The following is a 21,774-nucleotide window of genomic DNA, read 5'->3' on the forward strand; positions in this document are numbered from 1 at the left end:
TAATAGGAAAGGAAGCATTAATTAGACCATCTTTAAGTAGAGATAGTTGGTTAGTGTCATGATTTAAAAATCATTAAGGGATCAAGAAGCTTAAAAAACAAAATGATAATTAAGCTATTCATTTATACTATTATAAAAAAGAAATATGGAAGATTCCTGCACTTTGTTAATGTTTCTGTAAGAGGTTCCATCATAAAATTGAACTGTAAAATTATTTTTAAATGTAATATATAGAACAACAAAAAAAGAATTTTTAGCAAACCAGGAAATTCTTGTTATAAATTACCCAAACTTTATAAAACAAATCCCCCCAACTCACATTTTATCTAAAGTAATAACTTTATATTATACAAATAAATTTCAAGTATGAAAAGTGCATTATTGCAATAATACCTCTTTGCAAGTCCAAAATTCTTTGTTTATAATAAAACTTGTAAAATGTTTTTTTTTTTTTAAAAAAAGGAGTAAAACCATCAGTGTCATGTCTTGCATCTCTTACAGAAGTCCAACATCTTAAAATGTTGTTCAACAAGTTGCAGAGAAACATGTCTGGAAGCAACATATAATTGAAAAGAAACTACTTGTGTTTTTACCATTTTACATTATTATTGTCTCCAGTATTTTCTCCTTTCCAAATAGAAATTCACAATCCATAATTTTGCTCTTCAGTCAGGCATTCTTGCAGTCGCAACTTTTGCATGTTTTCAAAATCATCATCTTCTTCAGTTGTTCTTTTCAAACTGCCTGTGGTTCCAGAATGAACAGATAATGACCTTTCTTTCTGGAGTGGTGACATCATCTGTTTTGTTAATTTTGCTAGGTAGATGGCTTCCTATTCCTGAATTTGATGGATAAATCCAACATTAGGATTAATACAAAATCTTCTTTCTTGAACATAAGCAAATGCATCTCTGTACTTCACTCCAAATGTTTCCATAATGTATGCAGCAACAAAGGCAGCACTTCTGGAGATCCCTGCATTTCCATGCACAAGAATTTTTCCTCCAGTTTGTAAGCTCTCTTCAATAAATTCTTTAGTTATAGGGGAAAAAAGGTATTATATTTTCAACTGGATTATCTTCAATTCCAAGACTAAATATCTAAATAATTGTTGAAAGTTTGGTTTAACAAAGTTTGCTTCAATATTTTGTCGTATGCATGTTATAGGGGTTAGTCCATGTTTCTGTAGTATAGGTAGCTTGCTTTTTGTAGCAGAAGAATATGGGCCTAAGAACAATCCAGGTAAAATTTCCTACATCTCTCCTCTCATAGGGTAGGTCCACTCTTCAGCTGCATCTTAGCACCGTGGAAGGGAAGAGAACTCCAGCTTCACGTTCTCGGTGGTCCCTGCCAGCTGGCTGGTGGGTGGGGCGGGAGGGTGTTATCTGGCTGGCCCGACCCTGGACACTCAGGCTGGCAATGGCAGTGAAAGGAAGTAGGGCCGGTGGAGCAGGGGAGTGACAGGGGGCGGCGTGCTTACAACTCACACATGCAGACTGGAGTGTCCCAGAGACCCCAGGGGTGGCGAAGGCGACAGTGGGAAGTAGTGGATTGGGAGTCTTATACCTGGCCGCCTATGTCACTGCCCTCTCCTCCTCAGAGTTCCAGTACCCTTCCGTGTATAGATGAATTGTGAAAACCACTTTTTTAAAACTACAGTAAGAGCTCAACTATCTAGCATATAGGCAGGGACTATTGAATAAATAAAATTAGACCTTCATCCAACCATAAGAGATGCTCCGAAGTTCTTGTAGCAAAAGCCAATGTACTGTACTTCGATCATGACACATCCAGTTTGTCCCTCACTCAGAGATGATTCACGTTTCTTTGGTACATGATTTAAACAGAACCTCAAACCACAAATTATGAAGGATGCAGGAGAGCTTTAGTCATATTTATTAGATGAAACATAAGCCCTGAGGAAGCTGAGGAGAAAAAACATCTCTATAATCAACAAATGCATAAGCTGAAAAACAATGGTAGGCCAGAGCTGTTTACTGGACAGGTGAAAAGTGCAAAGAAGCCATGAGCCCTGAGACCCAGACTCTTGTAAAACAATATAAGAAGTTTCCTCGTCAGGGCCTCCAAAATCTCCAGACAAGGACAAATATATTCTCTGCATTCATAAGAAATTATAGAAATATATGCATAAGACATTTTAGAAATATTTTCATCCAAAATGGCTTAAATTTTTAAAAAAAGTTTTGACACTAACAGCAAATCCATTTAACCAGAAAAATAAGTAGCCAGTTTGACTAGAATTTGTTAATTAAGGATTATTTTATATCTTTGTAAGTATACATTAATTCCTTAAAGACATAATTTCTTTTATTGTAGAAAATTCACTTGGTAACTCTTTTCTAGATTCAATTGTAATATTTGCTACTATAAAAATATCTTTCTTAACCATATTTTTTTAAAACTGTAAAATGGGATAAATGGAAAATTTTTTTTTACCTATTACTTTTTAGATGATATTTAACTTCATACCTACCCTCTAAGGAAAGATTAAACACATAAATAAATATAAATGTACTATATTAGTGATCAAAATGTAAAGCCATCAAGGGATACACTCTCATTGAGGACTTAGTTCTTTCTTTGTAAAGCCATGCAAATAGAATTTTGCATAATATTTGGTATACAAGATCTAGAAAATATCAGTATGAATAAGCCTAATCAATTGTTGATTCGATTGTGTAATGGATTTACATTTGTTTTTTCTCTGTAGACACTCTTTTCCTATATCAATATTTACTTTACCACTGGGGTAGAGAGGAATGGAGTCCCCAAATACTCAGGTTTTCTGAATTTGCTTTTGAATTAAACTCAAGAGTTATGCACTCAATGGAAATAACTTTCAAGAAAAAGCTATGAAATCTATAGTCTAAACATTCAAAATTACCAGTGTTTACATGTTTTTAAATAAATTGATTCCATATAAATTTCTACTTAGAGCTTACAATAGGGATCTTTTAGTAGTATTCCAAAATCACCAAACTATTTTTGTTCAATTTTTAAAAAAATTTAAAGCAGAGACAATGACTTCCCATCTATAGATAAATCAACAGTTTTAAAATTTCTTGAATGTACCTTAAAATATGTCACATGACTCGGTTGTTAATTGACTTTTTCCAACTTTTTTTTAGCACTTTGTTAATACAGATACTAGGTTGTATTTTAGTCTTTTTAAGAATACATATTCTTAAGTTAATTCTGTCTTTTTAATGCTAATAAAAACCCCATGCCTGAAATTCATAATTTTTAGGTTGTGGTTGGCAACTTTAAAGCCTCTCTATAGACTGAGCAGAAAGCATTGAGCTGCATTTTGGAGGTTTAAAAGCAAAAGTAGCCTTTTCTGAGTAGCATTATTTAAAAAAAAAAGAAAAAGAATTTAATAGAATAAAAAATCAATATCAGAGTGTTTTGTAGTTAATAAGGAGAAGAATTATTCTGTAAATTTTTATTTCAGGTATGCTTCTGTTTCCAAGTGTGTGTGTGTGTGTGCATGTACCAAGTCATGATATAAAATACATTCCTTAGTGTGGGTTATGGTTCAAATATCTGAACCTCCCTGGTCTTTATAAATGCCTACAGATAGTGGGAAAGGAGAAAAAAAGGAAACTATTATCAGAGAGAGAGAGAGAAGCAGCAACATAGAGCAATGTCAAACAAACAAGAAAAGCGAAATTCAGAGAGTGGTCAAAAGTATCAAAAATTGGCAATAAGTGCTTCATGTTTGATTGAGATCTAGAACAAAGTCATCAGGTTTGACAAAACAGAAGTTTTTGGTGTCAGTGAAGAATGAGATTTTATAATAATTGGGTGTTAGAGGCAATAGCCAGATTTCTTAAAGAATTAGGGCTAATAGGGAAATGAATTCATGTCATCAGGTGTAAGTGATTTATTCCAGTATTTCAAAATAAAACAGAAAATGAATAATAGTTAAAGACATGGTATGGTCAAGGAAAAATTTGTTCAAAATGGCAAAAAGTTGAGTCTATTTGAAAGAGGATTTGGAAGTTTGAAGAACCAAACAATCGATAAAAGGAGCAGAGTTATATATCGCTGAAACCCAAGGTGGATTTTACTGGTGTGCAGTTAACAGAAGATAGACAATGTCCAGTGAAGGGGAAGAAGACTCAAATCAGAGAATGTGTTGTTCGGAATATATCAAATTAACTAACAGTTTTTAGGGGTCAGAGAAAAATTACACCCTTTAGATTTCAAAACTACAATTTGAAATATTTTCCAAATAGGGCATTATCAGTCATTTGGATTACGTATAATCAATTCTGATTATTTTCAGATTTTATATTTGCAAATTTGACTACTTGCTAAAATTTGTTTGTAATTCCAAAATTAATACCGTTGGCACTTGTGTGGTCATTCACAGGCATGGTAGAGTGGCAAAAAATTTGTGTTTTCTGGTGTACACATTCCTGGCTGAGGTTGAACAAGATAATGCCTGCCTTCTTGTTTCAGCTCTTATGCTGTGAACAACTGTGTTTTTTTGGCAGTCTATTTAATGCTATGTTTTTCACATTTCTGTGCTTTTTGTTGGCGAATTTGCTGTTTAAAATGGCCCCCAAGAGTAGCACTGAAGTGCTGTCTGCTGTTCCTAAGCACAAGAAGGCTGTGATTTGTCTTACAGAAAAAGCACATATGTTAGGTAAGCTTTTTTCCGGCATGAGCTATAGTGCTGTTGGCTGTGAATTCAATGTTAATGTTAATGAATCAACAATATATATTATATAAGGCATATTTTAACAAAAACACACATAAAACAAGGTTATATATTGATTGATGGAAATGTTGCAACTGGATGCTTGTGGGAACTTAACCCAGTATTTCCCCTAGAAGCAATGGTTCAATATTTGCTAATTCAGTGTTCATAGTGACTTTATAGAGAGTAAACTACTGAGAACGGCAAGAATTGTGTCTTTGCTTGTGTTGCTCATTGTGATTTGTAATTAAAATAAGCTTAGTACTGAAATTTCAAAATGCTCAAAACATCAGGAAGATCCTACTCCTGAGGGCATTGCTTCCTACTTACCAGGGAACAATAAATACATAAAAATAGAACACAGACACTTATGCAATGCTGTTTCCCCTCATGTAAAAGGTCAGGATATGGACTGGGGGAAAGGAGGCAAAAAGAACTTGTGAGTCTTCTTTATGCCTAATTTTGCGTATAACTGGGCCTCTTTACTAATAGTTTCTGTAGCTTTATTGGAGAAAGAAGAGCAGAAAAGAAATTAACTTGATCTCAGAAGGTTCTGAATCCTCAGCACTTATAATCAAAGGAGAAAATAATAGGACTAAATATTAATATTAGTTTAACTTCAATAATTTTCCTAACTGTATGTAATTTTGTAATGGATCAAATGCTTTAGATCTAATATGAAGTAAAAATGAAATTTTCTAAATAATAAGTAGAAAATTTTATATACTTTTGTTACATAGCACCATCAAGGATTTGGAATATGAGATACACGGAAATAGAGACTATCCCTGCAGTCCTTGTGTGTAGAGACAGGAAATAAGTTAGATATAATAAAGAATATTTTCTTGGACATAATAAGTTGGATATAATGAAGAATATTTTCTTGGAAAGTTTACAATTGCACATGAGGATTCGGAGAGGGAAAGCACAGGCCCAGGGCAAAATTTTTACGGAACATTCTTACCATTTAAGGCACATGAGGAGAAAGATGTAAAAGAAGAGAAAGAAGAACAAATTGTAGCAGGAAAAATGGAGAATAAAGTGTTACAAAAGTGTGGATACCTCAGCTTGATTTAAGCTGTAATAAACTTATTTGGTATGAAATCATTTTTTTCCTCTTTATCGGGTCCCAGCAAAGACTATCAGAATCTGTTTAACTCAATAACACTGCTGAGTAGAAATTCAGTTGCTGAAGTAAATGTGGATTCTGGTAAAGGCAATTTAACTGGAAACCTTCTTCATCTTATCTGCTGATACCAAAAATCTTCTTAAAAGTTTTGTATCTGTCTTTGATTTAGGATCCTATGGTTCCTCAAAATCACATCATTTTCATTGTATATTTCTATGGATTTAAGAGATTAAGGAGAATTAGTTCTGATACCAGGGCATAACTTGAAAAGTTTGTCTCTAGTAAATCCATTATAAAATTTCATCATCTTTATCTTTGACTACTTCCCTTAGAAGTGCATTAAAGTAATGCATTTTGTGAAGTAAAAGTGGACAAGTAGGCTGAAACCCTGCGTTGGTCATTTATTCTATCATAGAAGTGTCAATAAATTAATTTCACTGGATAAAATAAGGTAATAGATTAAAGGTTTTATGGTTGTTTTATGACTATATCTTGTTCAATAATGTTTGAAGTTTCTGGCAAAATAAATGGTAGAAAAGATACATATGCAATGTATTATATCTTGGTAGGCATGACTATAAATAGTCATTGAATAGCAATTATTCATCATATATGCACATAAGTCTGTAAGACTTTAGAAAAAGATTTCAGAAGATTGTCACATTAAATATTTTTCCATTGTTTACCTAGATATTAATAACTTGTGCTTGTTAAACCATTCTGTAGCTTCCAGAAGGTTATTATTGTCCTTTGTAGTAATTTTAGGTAGGTGGCAACTCCAAAGTGATTTTCCCAGAGGTTCTCTAGTTCATCGTAATTCAAAATGTCAGAATAGAACTCAATTGGTATAGATAATCCAGAAATAAATTATGGATAATCATAAATTCTCATCTTAAAACATATTTCAGGAATAATTTACCATTTGATTTGAACTTCAATTTATAATATTCATGGTGGCATCAAAATTATAAGAAAAATGACTTTCTTGTAAATTAAAATATTTTAGATTGACTTTATAGAGACACATCTAGATTTTGTGTTATCATTTTCTTTTTTGATAGTGATGGCAGTATTGGTATATGTTTCTTTCACCAAATTATTTACCTGATTTAATTTCCAAACATGAAGGAGACCTCTATTTTTCTACAGATTAAACTGACCTTGAAGGTAATATCTCAGGATCCACTCTTCTTTGCTGGGCTAATTACAGAAAAAAAGGGCCATTTTGGAGAGACCGGACCTACAATTTGGAGCCTAGAATGGAGAGAATCTGCTTAAAGGCATGAACGTCATCCATAGCCACCAAGCCTGCCTCATGAGCTCAATCATGAGAGGTAAACAAAGCCAGGCTCTGATGGATGTAAGAAGGGAGAGGAATAGAAAAGTCAAGCAGTTAGCCATACAGACAAATTTTATTCGGTGGCAATATCCTTGATCCTAATTTGTAACTAAAGCCAAATTCTAGGGATAAGAGGATATTGAGAAAAAAATGGCAGGGCCTTATACTCAAAGCAATTATGTCATTGTGCAGGTTAATAAGACAGCAATTCCAGAATAGTGAGCAAGACTGAGATCTGGTTATAAGTACCTTTGAAAAGTAGGGATGATGTTTATGAGATAAAGAGAAATCCAGTTATAAGAGTTGTACCCCAAAGTAAGAGTTGAGAGAGTAGACCTGCTGATATAGTTTATTCATTTATTCAACAAATATAGGGATAATATTCAGTATCAAATACTGTGTTATGATTCTGAGCCCAAGAGTATTACTTTTTAGATGCTTAAAAACCTCTTATGTAATTCTAGGATTATTTCTAAAATAGAGCTGAGCCTGTAAATGGGCTCCCAAGGGAAGTTTTGCACAGGTACGGATAACAAGGGCCTGGCAAAGGTTGATACTCACAGTGCTGAAAGAAATTCATGTTAACAACTGAAGATTTGTAAAATGGGCAGTAATACCGTACAAATGTACATGTGTTTCTGTGTGTGTGCATATGTGGTTGCATAGCTATTATTGCATCTTACGCTGAAACAGCTAGAGTTGTATATATCTAAGTTTTCTCAAACCTAAATATTCTTTGACCAGCCAAGCAAAGGATAATTTATTTTACTGTCACAATTCAATATAACATATGGAAACCATTTTTGATATGATACCACCCAAGGTATAGATTTTTAATTTAATACATTGAACATATTATTCATGGCTTAAAGGAATAACCACATGTAAAATACATTATTATCAAAGAAACTGTAAATCAGTTAGTGGCTGCATATAGACCAAAGGTGAGTTTATGTTTTAGAAACAGTACTTCTAACCTTTAGGATATGAGAGACAGGGATTTGTGTTTTTGATTAGTGGCTATCATTCTTTGCTCTTAATGTTTCTGTGCCTGATCATTGTCTCATATACTTCCTTGTCATCACATAAGATGTTATATACTCCGACTTCATATATTATTTTGTCATTAGGTGTATGTGTGAATATGATACAGCTTTATAAACACAAAAATACCTAAGTAGATCCAGCTAGAGTCCCAGGAATAATATTAATATTTAAGTATTGTGAGTAATCTTTGCTGTTTTATAGCAATGGGCATAAATGTAGTATGATGATTCTTTAGATTAACCTTCAAAAATTAGAAATCATTTTTGTCTGGCATTCAAATGAAGACAGTGATTAGAACCAAAAAATGATGAATGAAAATGATGTTGCTTGATTAAAATTAGGTTTCACTAAAATTAGTACTCACTTGCTCTTTGTGAACTAATCAAGTTTGCCATGTGAGTGGTTGCTTTCTTTTCTTTAGAATAGTTTATATGCAAATGAAATAACATGATGGCTTAAATCCAAAATTTCTCACTGGTCAATCATCCTATTAAACATTTTATAATATCTTTATATGAGTTAACTCAAGACATCTATTGATGATATGACTAGGGGTAATTCCGTTGTTTTCATTGCAATTATAGCATATAAGTTGCCCATAATTAGTCTTCAGGACATGAAAGTAGAATTGCTTTAGATTTAGGAACTTATTTTTTTGTCAGAATTTATTACTTACCATTATGAGCCTGACTTATATCATTAGAGGTTTGGGGAAAAGTATATAATAGGAGAAGAAACACATTCTGCAGATAGTTTAATGTTAGGTATTTATATGTAATTTGGGCTGAGAGCCAGGAGAAAAAGACAGGACAGTATGATCTAAAGCCATGAATTTTGATTCCCAGCTCTTAGTTCTCCACTGCATATCGAAATGTCTACACTCATTTATAACGCTTTAATTCCGTTCTCCCACTTAGGATTGTGTGTGTCAAGTACTTCCAAGTGTCCTTTTCACACATCTCTGCTAAAATTAAAAGATGACATGTTAACGGTTCCAAAATTTGAAAATTCATATGCTAGATTTGTTCCATTTTGATCCAGAAGGGGAAATGGAGATTAAATCAGAAATCATGCAGGAGGGAGTGGAGAGGAGGGGATGGGTAAAATCACACCTAATGGGTACAATGCACGTTATCTGGGGGATAGGCACACTTATGACTTTGTCTCAAATGATACAAAATCAATTTTTGGAACCTAAACATTTGTTCTCCTGTAATATTCTGAAATTTAAAAAAATCATGAAAACACACACACATAAAATAAAATAAAATGCTGTTCAGTAAAAATAAATAAAGTTACTTTTTTACCCTCAAAAAAAAAATCTACCAAGAATCTAACAATTGAAGTTTCCAACTTTTAGCATGGTATTAAAAAATAAATTTGTCATTTCTTCATCAATGGAGTCACGAATAAAGAAGCCACATTATGATATGTCAGGAATAGTGTGGGAGAGATTTCTCTGGGAGGTCAGATGGGGTGACCTGTACTATTCTTCCACCTCAAAACATTTTACTATTTTTTCTCCTTTTTAAAAAAAATATTTTTATGCTTTTCTTTCTTCACTGGAACAATATAGAATTAGCGGTAGAGACAAAATTTAAACAGAATTTGACAACTGAAGAAAAGACGTCAGTTCATTTTGCGCCTGACTTTAAGTCTTGGACTTTTATATCCATCCGCATGCTATTCACTCAGAGGGATTCTGCGAGTTGTAAGGACAAAGTAGGATTACTTGAGCATCTGTGTTCTGTTTGTATATATCTATTGTTTCTAGATTTCTTTGTTCCTAAGTAGCAAGGCTTTTAGGAACAGAGTCGTTTTGATATTCTGGGGATTAAGAAATTTCAATACTAAGTTTGTTTGAATTAACACTTCATTATTGTCTCCCAAATCAGTACACTGCACAATAAGCAAATACACATTTTAACTTTACCAAAAATAATAATAATAGTAGTATGTATTAGTTATTCATTGCAACATAACAAATTACTTCCAAATTTAGCAACTTAATACAACTCAGGAGTGGCTGTTAAGGCCTCTGCTGCAACTGCAGTCAGGTTGTCAGCCTGGATAGACAGTAGCATGGTGGTTACCTGAGGCTGGGAAATATTGGGGGAGGAGGACATGAGAAGAGATTGGTTAATGGGTGCAAAAATACAGTTAGATAGAAGGAATGAGTTTTAGTGTTTGATATGACAGCAGGGTGACTATAGTTAATAATAATTTATTGTATATTTCAAAAAGCTACAAGAGAAGAATTGAAATGTTTCCAACATAAAGAAAAGATAAATGTTTAAGGTGATGGATATCCCAGTTACCCTGGTTTCATCATTACACTTTGTATATGTGCATCAAAATATTACTTGTGCTCCATAAATATGTACAACTATGAGATATCAATGAAAAGAAGATGTTAGCCATGGATTGCAACCATCTGGAGGCTTAATGGGGGCTAAGAGCTCCATTTTCCAGAAAGACCACTCGTGGCTGCTGGTCCAAGGCCTCAGTTCCTAGTCCTGTGGCTTTTACATGGTGCTGCTTATGACATGGTGGTTAACTTTCCCTGCAATGAGTGATTCAAAGAAAGAGCACACAAAGGAAGCCACAAAGCTGCCGTTTATAACCTGTTAGAACCAGCCTTTTCCACTTTCTCCTTTTCATCATTAAAAGCAATACCCCAAGTCTAGTCCACACTCAAGGTAGGGTACTCAGGCTTTGCCCCTTGAAGGGAGATGTATCAAAAAATTTGTGGACATTTTAAAACTGCATTTAGAATGGCAGCTTTTTAAAGTTAATATTATATTACTTAAAAAATAAATAACCTAGAATTATACCATATTTAAAACATTCTTTATAACCCTAATGTTAATGGTTGTCTACCCACCATTCTAAATACACTCTAGCCCTATTTTATAGGACACTTAGGTAGTGTCTTAGGTTTTGCTATTGTAAGTTACATATCGAACATCCTTTCATGCAAAGCCCTTTTCTATATTTCAGATTTTCTTAGAATAGGTTTTTAGGGAAGAGGTACCCAAGTAAAAGTTTGTAAATGTTTTTCATGCTAGTGATACACAGGTAGATGGGTGATACACAGGTAGATGGTAGAAGTGGGGGTAGAGTTATTAAAAAAATGAGAAGAGCATAAAATTAAATCTAGCACACGTATGTGGAGAGTATCTAGTTCTCCATTTTGACTGTAGGATAGTGTATATGGAAAGATGCTGTAAAACAGAATGCTAGGAATGTCCTGAGGCAAGACTAAAATTTCCTGAACTGGAATAATAGTTTTCTTTGTATGTTAGTACGTATGAGTGCTCTGGGTGCAAATAAATTTAAAAATTTAAATTAAAGGGAACACATTAATCAAATTTAAACAGGTTTTAATGAGAATTTGCAAAGCTTTTAATTAAAAGGAAACTATACTATATAGGGTTTCCTAGACATATTTTACTAAAGAACAGTTTTTGAAAGCACAAAATTAGTATTTCATGAAACACACTTTGGAAAACAGTAGCAAGGATTTGATTACTACAGAATTTGAACTCAGTTTGATGGGCATGAAAATCACCCAGGAGACTATGCCTAAAACATTGGACTTAGAACACATAAATATCTATTGGTTAAAGAATGAAGGCAATCTATATTTTTCACTTGCTTCTCCAGTGAGTTTGTTATTGCGCTCATAATTCAACCTTTCAACTTCCTGGTGCCTTTTGAAGAAATGCTCAAGTCTTCAAAATTTGCTAATAATAGGCACAATTGTCACCATATATTTATATTTGCATGATAGCTTCTAGCTTCTTCCTTCACTCTTTTGGTGAATTCAGAATGAAGCTGTTGTCATTTGGTGTTTCTAAAATTTTATTATTGGTTCAACTCTACAACATTTCTTTTGAGGTCTTCCCTTAAATATCCTCACATACTTTATTATTCCTTCTGTGTTAACTGATACATAGTTCATACCTTCTATCAGCTTCTGCCCTTGAAGTAGTGTAACACATTCATAAACACCGAACAATCATCATTCATCATTTGTAAAACTATCATCAAAATCTGAAAATATATCCTTACTGTTTTTTATTAGTCTTAGACATTTGTTATAAATGAAGTCCTTCTCTCTCTCCCCTTTCTGTTTCTTTCTTTCTTATTCCCTTCCTCCCTCCTTTTATTTTTCTCTCCCCTTCCCTTTCTCTCTCCATTTTTACTATTTGGCAGACTCTGTAGAACTGCTGATAAAAACATTACTTATGAAAATTTGGGCAAAATACATCTTGCTAGCAAAAAGGACTTATCATTTCTGTCATCGCTACAAGTTTACCCTAGTAAGCCCTTTTCCTCTTTACAGAATTATTTTTCTTAGATCCAGTCTGCCTGCCTTCTTGCTACACACAAAACACACATTTCTTTCATACACCTGAAGTCACTTTTATTTGTGATGTCTTTTTGAAATATTTCCTATAAATTAATTCTGCATACACATAAAACATAAGAAACATTATCAAAATGAACAGGAAGGCAGAAGGAAATAAAAAGACATGTTGATTTAAAATCTAAAACGCTAAAAATATCAAATGCTATTCTAAAAAAATAAAGGTGTTGACAGGTGGTATTCAAGTATATTTTTTTTTACTAAAATGACAACTAAACAACTCACATTTATTCTTCTAAAGAAAATGTAACAATAAGGTATATCTGCCTAATATATTAATTAATTTGAAAGGCACCTACATAAACTTTCAATTCTTCTAGCTTATTCAATTATAGAGTCAATTTCTGGAGGATGTTTATAACAGGCACCAACTGTGGTCTTCTCATCATCTTGGCACACCAGGTCCATTTTTTTCTTCACTACCTGAATGCTAATTTCTTTAGGTACTGGCAGGCATCCCTTGAGCTCAAGAAATGTGGTTTCGGGATGACTATAATTGATCCAAACCAGGCATGTTAAGAGCCAGAAAGTAGTCTGGAGTGGAAATGGGACCCATTTTTGACCCTTCACCCTTTCTTGTTTTCACTTGGAACACTGATGTTTCAAAGTGCAACAGCAATAGTCTTGTGACCCAGGCAACATGTAAGAGCATAAAAATCAACAAAATATTGATGGCGAAGGAAAAAGAGAAAAAGAGCCTGGATTTCTGAAAATATCACTAAGCATGTGTACCATCCCTGGATTTCTACCTCCAAATGTCTGTTTGTGTAAGAAAAACAAACCATTATTTGTTTAATTCACTGTAGACAGATTATTTTTCTTTTATTTTCAGCTAAAATCATTTCTAATGGATTCACTTTTGATGTTATTATTAAAAAAATTATTTATCTTTTACATGAATGTAAGGGACTCTGAAAATTAAGTTAATTATGTGTTTTTATGAATTTTATTTTCTACTCTTCTTTCAGATCTCAGTTGTTCTCTCTGATTATTTCAGTTCCTCCACTATTGTAGTAGTTATTTCTCCTTATTAGAGTTGTAATTTTAATTTTATTTATGTAATTTCTCATTTAATATCTGGTTTTTTCCATTAGGTGTCTGCCACCTCTAATGTTTTGAACATTGGAACACAAGCTATTTCATTATGTTTGCTCTGACTTATAAATTTAACATAATAATACACAGATTGATTCCTATATGTTCTCAGGAATGGTTTCAGTGTAGAGGGGATGTTCTTATTGTTAACAGCTCTTCAACAACTTCATAGACTAGTTTTATACACCCTAAATTTAGTGCACAAAATGTGATAGTGCCCATTAGTGTGTGTCTAAAATTATGAAATACATATTTTTAAAGTTAAAACCAATTATGAAAGGAATGAGGGGGGTTCTGTCCTCCTTATTTCTTTCTTACATTTTTTTCACTAGGACTTCGCTAGGATGAAGAACAGAACAAACAAAAATGTTTTGAGGCAGGGAAAGAAAATTGTCTAACATGACCCTAAAATATGATATTCAGTGTCCACTGCTATTTTATTTTTGTTAAACAAATAGACTTGATTTTTTTTTTTTTTTTTTTTTGAGACAGAGTGTCACTTTGTTGCCCTGGCTAGAGTGAGTACCGTGGCGTCAGCCTAGCTCACAGCAACCTCAAACTCCTGGGCTTAAGCGATCCTCTTGCTTCAGCCTCCTGAGTAGCTGGGACTACAGGCATGTGCCACCATGCCCGGCTAATTTTTTCTATATATATTTTAGTTGGCCAGCTAATTTCTTTCTATTTTTTTTTTTTTTTAGTAGAGACAGGGTCTTGCTCTTGCTCAGGCTGGTCTCAAACTCCTGACCTCAAATGATCCACCCGCCTCGACCTCCCAGAGTGCTAGGATTACAGGCGTGAGCCACCGCGCCCGGCCAGACTGGATTTTTAATAACTGATACATAGGAATGAGAAAGTGTAATTTTCAAAAAAGTTTTCAATGTTTTTCAGAAAGTATAATTTCCAAAACATGAAAAAAAATCTCATGCAAATACAAGATGATGGCTATTTTATTCAAATCTTTAATTACGTAGGGATAGATAAGATTATAAACCTGATTTCAAGTGCATTTGGGAAACAAGGGTTTAAAGAGTTTATTTGGAAAGGCATTAAAAATATTATATTAAAATTGATGGGTTAGGTACATACAAAGTGGGTTATTGCCTTACAAGGCAATTAAATCATACCCTTTGGGAATATCTTCTCTACTGGACAGAAAGTAGCTGTACTGTAAGTTAACATGTAAGTTCACAGTGCCCTAGACCAGGGCTGTAGTTAAATAGTACATGTCAAACACAGGTATATTCTCTTAGAGATACATGAGTAAGTCTTGAGTGGGTTTGTTAAGTTATATCCTGGTGTAATGTTGAAAGGACATATTGCCCACTATTTTTTGGTGCTTTTTCTAAGTTTTAATCAAATTTTAAGATGGTTAATCAGAGTCACTATACAGTTAATAACCTTTAAAAATGTATGGAGGTACTTAATTTTTAAATAGCTCCCTTCTAGGCTGGCAGCTCTTGCTTTCTTTTTTTTTTTTTTTTTTTTTTTTTTTTATATATTTTTTTTATTTCAGCTCATCATGGGGGTACATAAGTTTAGGTTATATACATTTTCCATGTCCCACCCATCCCCCCGAGTCAGAGTCCCAAGCGCGTCCGTTCTCATTCTCCCGACAGTGCACCTGGCACTCATCATGTAGTCATACCTCCATCCCCTCCCCCCCCCACCTCCCCGGGTCTGCACCTTCAAGCATGACCATTCCCCAGAGGGTGTGCAACGCACTCATCATGTAGGCATACACCCATCCCCTCCCCCCACCCCCCATCCCAGTCTGATATCCAATTGGTATCCTTTCAAGATCATTTTAGTGTTATGAAGGCATAGCCAGATACTACCCTTTACTTTGTGTTAACATTTCACAAGTGAGATTGGGTTGAAATATTGAATGATCCATCCCTCAGAAGTTCATAAAATGAAAAACTGTATCAACATATATGTTGGAATTTCAAGTGTTGTTATTACAATTGATTCTTCATTGGTATGATTTAAATGATATACACTTTTATTTCATATATTAGTGCACTGAATAAAAATTCATTGGGATGTCACTGGTTTTCGACTAGAGATAAAAAATACATTTGAATTTTAAAACGGATTTTGAAAATGAGATAAGAAGCAACCAGTGAGTGCAGAAAGACAGATATCATTTTGCATATTAATGAACCTTTTGTTTTTGAGCCATCTTACTGTTCTTTAGCCACTAATAGTAATATCTATATGACTAAATATTTAATTTTAATATTAGTCTTCTACATGACTAATAATGACCATATACTTCAAGACCACCATAATCTTCTCAATGAATGCCCAATCTGAGAAAGCTGCTAGGAACACTCAGGTACAAGTTTCTTCACAAAAATGCAAATCTCTTGTGAACAAAGCTAAGTTTGTACTTCTCAAGAAAGAACTAAGTGGTAGAAAATTATGGAATGAAGTAATGGCTTTGGTAACCCAAATCAATAGTGTGTACATAACCCTAAGTATTCCAGGCTCCCGGAGATACTTTTTACATTAATAGCTACGTAAAATGGCTCAGGCCCAATTTTCTTGCAAAGATTCCCTACAGGTTGTCTGTCATCACTTCCTCTACCTAAGCCTGTCTGGCTCACTGTTTCACTTCCTGTGCCTACTCCCCTTTTACCTGCCTCTTCCTTTATTCTCCATCCCCACTGATGCGACAGTGTGAACTTAAGACTTCTCCTGAAGGTTTGAGGTAATGCGGAAATGACAGCACAGAAAAGAGCAAAAACATCACTTAAATTTGAATATTCAACACTACAATTCTTAGACTGTTATGGCCCTTCCTCAATATACAAAAATACTTTTTTACTATCTACTTCCAGGAAGGTCTCTCCATTATCTCCAGAAACTTCTCTATGGTTCTACTCTTATTTGAATACCAAGTTCTTATTTCCCACTTTCTAATCTCCCACCCCAAAAGTTAAATTTTATTTCCGTTATTATTCAGGGAAGTTTAGTACATTGTTTAAATGTTTTTCATAAAGTTTTTGATTGTCCAGTGAGCTTTGCCTTTTTCAGTAAAACAAAACAAAACAAAAAACTCCTTAAAATATATTCTTAAAGAAAAACATTTCAGATGAAATATTTAGAAATACTTCCCCTTCACTAGCTAGCAAAAGCTAGGTAGGCATCTTTTTTTGAAAATAATCAGGTCACAGTTCTCTCTTCCTTTTATAAAATTATAACTCCACTAAAAACCCTTCTTACAGCTCTTAGAGCGAGGGCAATTCCCCAGCCTATTCTGTGGAAGTTTTATCATCATATGTGCAAAATGAACAGAAGCACTATGAGTGAGCCAGTCCTTCAGGTTTCAGTTTGGCTTCCCAGGCATGGATGTGTCTTGATGCTCAGAAATATGCTCTTCCCTCTTGGATGGCAACTATTTTAATAGACCTTATAAATGGCTGGGGGCAGAATGTGCTCCTGGGTCAGAAATAGCACATCAGGGCTGGCATCTCACAGTGTTTATCACCAAAAATGTTGTAAGTCATTCATGGAGCACCACCTTTATTTATCTGAGTGTGGTTCTTTAAAAATCACTCTTTTTTAAATAAATCATTTTTCCCTTCTAATAGACATCCTCAATTCTTAATAATACTACCTGGCAGTTTCCCCCAAAACTTATATAGAATGTTTACCTTTTGATGGATGGATAAATGAATGAATAAATACATAGATCCAATGTTTTTTTGTTTGTTTAACCATATCTCAAAACTTTTACCTTTAGTTGAAATCTTATTTTATTCCAAGCCAAATCAATGAAAACCTACATAAGAATCTCAGCTAGCTGGATATAAGCAAGTGATACTTGTTCAAAAATTGTGTTTGGACATTGTCTGCTCTGATTGAATGAAGATAACAAGAAAATACAGGGTAATCATAAATGAATTATAATTTAGTAATAATATTTAGTCTGGGATAGCTAAATTTTTCTCAACAACAGAAAAGCATTATTAGCAAGCAGTTGAAACATTGACAAATTATAATCTTTAATAAATGGGAGTAAAGGTACTTACCATACAGGTTTTCATTTATTTCTAATAGTTCTGATTCTACATTTGTATTCCAACTATATTTGTTTTCATGCTATTGATTAAGGTAAAAAATATCCTAAAATACTTTCCTGGAGTATTTACCTCAGTAAATTTGATAATTTGTAATCATATGTGTTTAAAATTTAATAGTTAAAATATTCTTGGGATACAATAGTTATTGACATTTGTAGATGCAGACAAAGATGGAAATGCTATCATCTTTTTAGAGTCAGAAATTTTCCCTGAAGCAACAAAGACCTTTGAAGAGCCCTGCTTTCACGTGGTTTTCTCAAGTAATAAGACACCTGTAGGCCATAGATAAGTCCTTTATTTTTCAAATTGGTAAAAACATGGAGTATAAGCTCTGTATTCTATCATGAGGTTCAGGATAATGAAAATTTGAATATTTTTCTTCATCAGTAATTAATCTAATCCAAGAAATGACTTTGCTTTATTAATAGAAAAATTAGCTAAACTTAATCATTCTTTTGTTAGCAATTGGGTTCCAACTAATTAAATTTTCACATAATTATTTTTTCAATCTGCTGCCATTCCTTGTAAAGCATATTATCCTTTTTCCTTATTAGCACACATACCCTTTCACCTTAAATTGGGAGATTTAATGAAGTACTAATTAGACTTTCAGATTCAAAATAATGTTTAACAATATTATTTTCTAAGACATTTAGAATAAAGGGCTGTAACTACACATTATTATTTTTTCTTCAGCTACCTGACAGTCTCTCCTAAATGACATTTTCATTTCTACACAAATGAGTCAACTGCCAGCGTTAATGCTCGTGGTGTTTTCTTGGATAAAGGTCAAAAGTAAAGAAGTGGCTAAACCATAAAGGGGAATATGTTCATGAGTTCAAATGTTAGTGTCATTGCAAACATATTTTTTTATTTTCACAAAGACTTTCAGTGCAATTTAGGTTTGTTCTATCCTTAAGAAACATTTTCTATGTCAGTGTTTCCAAGCAAAATTGAGCTCCAGTGTCTTCATTGATTATATAGGCAGTATATGGAACCAACTTCAGTACAGAGATAATATTTTTCCTACATTTTTCATTGTGTAGTCTTTGATCACGTATTATATTTCAACAATTTTATTGTATCTTTTTTATAGAAAGTTAGACGAGAATTTCCTCTAGCATGGTTGATTGAAAATTGTTGTTACTATTGTTACTATAGAAAAGTATATTCCAACTTCACAATTCGTCACTGGTAATGTTAGACAATTTTTTTTTTTTTTGAGACAGAGTCTTGCTCCATCATCCTGGCTAGAGTGAAGTGGCATAATCGTAGCTCATAGCAACCTTAAATTCCTGGGTTCAAGCGATACTCCTGCCTCAGCCTCCTGAGTAGCTGGGACTATAGGCACGCACCACCATGCCAGGCTAATTAATCTATTTTTAGTAGAAATGGGGTCTTACTCTTGCTAAGGCTGGTCTCGAACTCCTGAGCTCAAGCAATCCTCCCACCTCGGCCTCCTAGAGTGCTAGGATTACAGGAATGAACCACTATGCCTGGCCTAGACAATTCTTTAGGACTGTGGTCAACATACTTGATTTTTGTCCTAATGCTCTGACTATTCCTGCTCAGCCTCATCTCTTCCTCCTCAAATCCTTTAAATTTTAAATTCTTTCTGAATCTCACTTAATGTTGTCATTTGAAGTTCTTGATCAGATGTAGTACAATCAAATAATTTCTAGAGTCAGATAATGGTGGGGAAATGTGATAAGAAATTAAAACAAGAGGAAATGGTGGAGATTGTGGTGAACCATAAAATGTGTGCCCCACATTATAGGCATTAATCATTAAAATTTGAAGTGCATTATGACAGGCATTATAATTTTCAAAATATGCCAAAGCTTCTTGCTAACTAAAGGAAACACTCTTGACAAGAAGTTGCCCAACAGTCCACCAATTTGTAACCTGTTTTCAAAACTGACAGTGAATCTGAAGATCAGAATTTTAATTACCTTGTCCAACAACACAATACTATGGTGAACAATGACTTGGATCTGGTTCTGTCATGTACAAAATCTTTGATCTTAGCCTGATATTATATTAGCATGTTTTATTAGACATTTAAAAAGTGGGGACATTTTTCTTGAGGATAATGGGGATTTAATGAAGTGAAGTTATGTTAATATAAACTACGGTATGTTTTAGAAGGAATCTTCACTTACACTGAAAAATGGATTGTCGACTTGCAAATACAACATGGTTGCATGTTAACCAGATAGTAAGCTGCTAGGAATTTGTGTAACAAATTATCATAAGTAGTAATTTAAAACAATAGTAATTTAAAACAATTTATTATCTCATTTCTCCTAATACCACCATGTCTTTCTGTATTTTAGAGCCTGTACTAAGTACCTCATTAGCATTAGCTCATTAAATCTCTTAACAACTCTGTAAGTTATTAGGACTGTATTAAAGATGAAAAACCTAAGCAGTGATGGTCCTTGAAAGTGATTCCATCAGCAACTGAGTATTTCTCCCATTGCGTTTCTTTTCCCAACTTACCTCAAAGTCGAAAGTAAAGAAAGTCTCCAAGGATGAAGAATAAAGTATTAGGTTGTTGCAAAAGTGATTGCAGTTTTAGCATTGTTGAAATTTGCCATTCAATATTCGAATACATTCTTAAATAAATGTGGTTATGTTATACATCATTTTAATGTGCATTTCTTGCTTTATGCTTTTTTGCTAATGACTTACTACTTGCTGTTTATTTGATATTTATTTTAGACTGTGGAAATGATGTTAGGCAAAAAGCAAATTCGAGCGTTTTTCTTATTCAAGTTGAAAATGGGTCGTAAAGCAGCGGAGACAAGTGGCAACATCAACAACGCATTTGGCCCAGGAACTGCTAATGAACAGTGGTGGTTCAAGAAGTTTTGCAAAGGAGAAGAGAGCCTTGAAGATGAGGAGCATGGTGGCAGCCATCAGAAGTTGACAACGACCTATTGAGAGCAATCATTGAAGCTGATCCTCTTACAGCTACAGATGTTGCCGAAGAGTTCAACGTCTACCATTCTACAGTTGTTTGGCATTTGAAGCAAATTGGAATGATAAAGTGTGAAGCAAATTGGAAAGGTGAAACAGCTTGATAAGTGGGCGCCTCATGAACTGACTGAAAATCAAAAAAATCGTCCTTTGGAAGTGTAGTCTTCTTGTATGCAACAACAACGAACCATTTCTTGATTGGATTGTGATATGTGATGAAAAGTGGATTTTATATGACAACCAGGGATGATAAGCTCAGTGGTTGGACCAAGGAGAAGCTCCAAAGCATTTTCCAAAGCCAAATTGCATCAGAAGAGGGTCATGGTCACTGTTTGGTGGTCTGCTGCCAGTCTGATCCATTATAGCTTTCTGAATCCAGAAGAAACCATTCCATCTGAGAAGTATGCTCAGTGAATCATTGAGATGCGCTGAAAACTGCAATGCCTGCAGCTGGCATTGGTCAACAGAAAGGACCCAGTTCTTCTCCATGTCGACGCCTGACTGCATGTCGCACAATCAACACTTCAAAAGTTGAACGAATTGGGCTATGAAGTTTTGCCTCATCCGCCACATTCACCTGACCTCTTGCCAACCGACTACCACTTCTTCAAGCATCTCGACAACTTTTTGCAGGGAAAACGCTTCCACAACCAGCAGGATGCAGAAAATGCTTTCTAAGAGTTTTGTCCAATCTCTAAACACGGATTTTTATGCTACAGGAATAAACAAACTTATTTCTCTGCAAATATGTGTTGATTGTAATGGTTCCTATTTTGACTAATAAAGATGTGTTTTAGCCTAGTTATAATGATTTAAATTTCACGGTCTGAAACCGCAATTACTTTTGCACCAACCTAATAGAAACTGTCATTGTGGTGATGAAGCATTCCCTGTTGGCCATTCTGGTTTATTAATGATGTCACTTTAATTTAGCTA

The 21,774-nt window shown here is 34.0% G+C and overlaps 1 pseudogene; it reads right to left on the reverse strand.

The window, feature by feature from the left end:
• Nucleotides 1-643: 643 nt before the first annotated feature.
• On the reverse strand, nucleotides 644-21,345 carry LOC123638802 (annotated as a pseudogene).
• Between the last annotated feature and the right edge of the window lie 429 nt (nucleotides 21,346-21,774).

This window comes from Lemur catta, chromosome 5 (genome assembly GCF_020740605.2).
Source record: "Lemur catta isolate mLemCat1 chromosome 5, mLemCat1.pri, whole genome shotgun sequence".
Classification (NCBI taxonomy): Eukaryota; Metazoa; Chordata; class Mammalia; order Primates; family Lemuridae; genus Lemur; species Lemur catta.